This window comes from Camellia sinensis, chromosome 6, assembly GCF_055761805.1.
Source record: "Camellia sinensis isolate YWXY chromosome 6, ASM5576180v1, whole genome shotgun sequence".
Lineage (NCBI taxonomy): Eukaryota > Viridiplantae > Streptophyta > Magnoliopsida > Ericales > Theaceae > Camellia > Camellia sinensis.
Window position 1 is genome coordinate 150292044 of NC_138966.1, and position 4058 is coordinate 150296101.

At 34.5% G+C, this 4058-nt stretch overlaps 1 long non-coding RNA gene across 1 annotated transcript; it reads left to right on the forward strand.

The window, feature by feature from the left end:
• The first annotated feature begins 716 nt into the window (after positions 1 to 716).
• On the forward strand, positions 717 to 2720 carry LOC145792970 (uncharacterized). The gene is made up of 3 exons (XR_014333333.1): positions 717 to 897; positions 1523 to 1600; positions 2431 to 2720. It is a non-coding gene; the product is annotated as an uncharacterized LOC145792970 (long non-coding RNA).
• Positions 2721 to 4058: the final 1338 nt, after the last annotated feature.

Sequence of the window (4058 nt, forward strand, 5' to 3'; positions counted from 1 at the left end):
TCAGGTGTAGGATTACAGGTACTTCCAGTGTTAGTATCATTTTTAACTTCATTTGTTTGAATAAAGTCAAAATTTTCTCCATCTCCCTATGTGCCAAATAATTCGGGATCAATTGGCTCTTCTGCCTTTATTTTTCCTTTATTTATTTCTGGTGAAATATCTTGATCTAATGTTTCTTCAGATGAGGATGATTGGCTGTCATCATCATTAGTTGACATATTAATATCATAATTAAAGTGTTGTAAAAGGGCTTCATGTTCTAGATAAGTTTATCTTATCTAATCTAGTAGCCTATTTCTTTCATCAATACCTAAACCTGGATCATTATATAATTTTCTCCAATAATTCAATATTTCAATAATATTTTCATATTCAGTCCTATTATAGATATTGGTTTGAAGTACCATTGTACCATAAAATAGCCTAGGAATGTAATTATCTCCTGGACTATTCATAATATTCCCAACATTTCATTTAGAGCCAAACACACTCCTATGTTAAACTCCATTTAGGATATCTAAACCCAACTCCAAACTTGATAGTAGGTGTGACCAAACACCCCATTTCAATACAAAAAAAAAAAAAAGAAGTGCAGATTTTTTTTCTTCATTGTCTTCATTCTTCCCTCTCTAACTTCTCTCTACATTCTCTCTGATTTTCCTTTACTTTCTTGGTGGCCAAACACCACACCTTTGCTCCACCCTTACACCATCACCTTAACCCACCATCTCCACCACCGCTGGCCACCTTATCTCGCTGGAAAAAGGGTCCGGTCAGCCACTCCTTCACTCTATCCGAAAATAACACAATAGAAGTACCAACTCTAGATTTTTCTTAATCTTTTGAAGAATCAAAGCTTGGGGTTTATTTTCTTGATGGATTAGAGGCTTGTAATTGGTAAGAATCTTTCTTTAAAAGTTTAGTTTAAGGTTTTACATATTTTGAATTAAAGATGATGAAATTTTTTCTATTTTAGATCTATTATGATTTGGGGTTTGATTGTTGAGTTTTATACTCCCAATTAGTTTCTATGAGTGTCTTACATGTAGAAAAATGATCAATTTGATGGTTGTTTTGGAGATTAAGATTTGGGTTAATCTAGGGTTTGAATGTGATGTAAAAATTGAGGATTTTGGTGTTAGAAAATTTATATGTTGAAATTGATTTGATAAATGGTAGATTGGGTATCTCTATGTTCTATGGAGGAATTTTATAAATGATTGAAGTGGTTTTACTTAAGTTGTTGAGTTTATGAAAAATGTTGATTTTTGACTTTTGTAGTTAATTGATGGTGGTATTGTGCATATAAATTGATTGGATATTTAAAAAGTTACTAACTAAAAAATGTACAAAGGATGGGTGTTGTGGAGATTGGATAAGTTATTTGTTTGGGTGACTTGAAGTTGGAGGAGTTCTTTAGCTTGTCATTCCATAGCATAACTTATTTAGGATCATTTTTGTAGATGTTGTAATTTTCATTGAAAGCTTTTCCTAATTTTAGATCCTATTTACTAATTGTTAGGATTGGAGGAAGGCGTCTCTACACCTCTTGGGAATTAATTTGTAGAGTTTCAAATCTACGCTTTTGCTATTTTTGGAGGTGAGTATATTTACCATGGAAATTACCTTACCTCTATCTTTATTACGAAGTTTGAAAATAATTTTTGAATTAAAGGAAGTGAATGATACATTTCATCATGATATATGTATAAAAAGAAAATCTATAAATTTATTGAGGCCAAGGGTTGAGTTTAAATAAATATATGATTTCATTTGTTTAATGAAGCATCAATTTTTTTATGAGAATTTATTTGAGTCCTTCAAATTTTATGATGATGATGATTGAATGACAATGAAACATTATGCGAGGGTACTTATTTTATTGATCATATAACCAAATATAGCCTTTGGGGTCACAAGGGCCAAAATGCTTTGGGGTCCTGGGGACCGAAATGTTTTAAGGACCATAAGGGTCGTTGTATATATAAGGGGTCTCGAGGACCGAAACATTGAAATAAGAATTGAAGTGCTACGATGACATGAGTTATGTTCCTATGGTTATGTTTTGGATAATGGTACCGTCACCACCTAAGTCGCGAGGTAACGCGACCCTAAGGCTATGTAGTGGTTTGTATGATCGACATGAAATCTTAATGTATTGAAAAGTTGTATTTTTGTTTACTTTCATTATTCAAATGTATTTTTTTTCTTCCTTATGAGATTCCTTGGAAAAATCTTGATAACGTTTTATGAAAATTTTATTTCATTATTTTTATTTTTATTTTGTATAAATTTCAATCCAATTAAGTTCTTATGTTTATTATCTTTATTTTGAACCCAATTGGAAGGAGCAAGTTTCATAACTCCATGGTATTGGTATACTCATTGGGCTTTAGCTCATTCTTTTTAAGTAATTTTTTTTTTCTTCAGATTCATAGACTTTTGTGTGGCTCGCCTCAACTTGGAAGATTAGAATCTTTTTGAAGGATCAAAGGTGGGCATCTTGTAGTTGAGGTTTTGCTTAGGGTCATTCTAGGATGTAAGTCTATCCTTTATTTTTTTTTTGAAGGAGGTTGATTGTAAATATTTGCTTATGAAGTTGGATGTATTGGTGGATTCGTGAATAGTATGTTTTATTTTTTGGGGAAGTGATGCTTGGGAACTATCTTGTAGCATGATGATATTTTTGTCTTTGAATGGATCATCTCATATATGTTGGACAATTGAAAGGTCTTATGCCCTTTTGGTGATGTGGTGATGTGATGTAAGAATTATACAGGAATTGTTGTGTAAATGTGCTATAGCGTTTGAGGTGCACCCTCTTGGCGGGGTTTTGCTTTGCCAAGATTGGGTCGATACAATTCATTTCATCATTGTTTATGAGAGGATAATTTATGAGTAAATTGGGCCAAGCTGGGTAATGGGCCGTTCTATGGGCCATAGTAAGAAGGGCTTAGTAAGTGGATTGTAGTCCAAGTGTTAGCTCGGTCCAGGTATGGAAGTGACCTAGCAAGGGTTAGCACGGTCTAGGAATAATCATGGTTGCCACGGTCAGAGTAGATAGTTAGCCCGGTCCAAGAGAGCTCTGACGTTAGCTCGTCACCACACTCATAGCGGTAACAGTTAAGCTCGGTCATACCTTATTGAGCCGAAGTATGTTGAGCTTTCCTTAAAACCTTGCTATTGGTTAGCTCGGTCCAAGCTCGTTGTGGTTAGTGCGGTCTCGGACAACTCGGTTGGAATATGTCAAACCGAGGTACACGCAGTGAAAGGAAGAGCCGAGCTAGTGGGAGCTCGGTCTAGTCTGCGGCTTTAGCATGGCCATGTTACCTCGGTCGTATTGACATCCAACCATGGTAAAACCATCTCGCTTGGTTTAAGCAGTGAGGGGGGTGTTGAAGGATAAACATTATCTTTCAGGAATGTGATTCCTAGGAGGACTCTACATGGAGGAGTAAGAGTCCTACTATGATTGTGCCACTTGGAACCTATAAAAGCTCACAACATCACCTATGGAGAGGTAACACAACTTTGATTCCCGAATACACAGGGCTTTTTGTCTATTTGTTTATTTCGCTGACTTAGGCATCGGAGAGGTATCCGGCACACACCCGCCGGCTAGCTCACGTTTGTGTTTTCAGGAAGTAAAGTGATGTCGTACGGAGGAGCGCAAACTTGATCAACAGGATTATACGAGAAGGTTTATTTATTTCCCGTACAACTATGATCCCAATTGCTATGGGAAACAAAGGACGAAATACAATCAATTCCTCCGTTTGAAAAGTAAAATTTTATTGTCTAAATTTAGTACTAAAGAAATTAAAATTTTATTATCACCCCCACTAACCATTGCACTCATTATCATTATTATCATCCAGTAGAATATTAAAATAGGGAAACAATTTGTTTTTGGTTTGGTTTTTCTGTTTGTTTGGTTTGATTTTTCAAGATTCACTTTTCAAAAAATTAAAATCTTTTGTTTTTCTTATTTTTTTTCAATGATTTTTTTTTTTATATTCTAAGCATTTTTTTTAAAATTTTTTTAGATACATCTAACA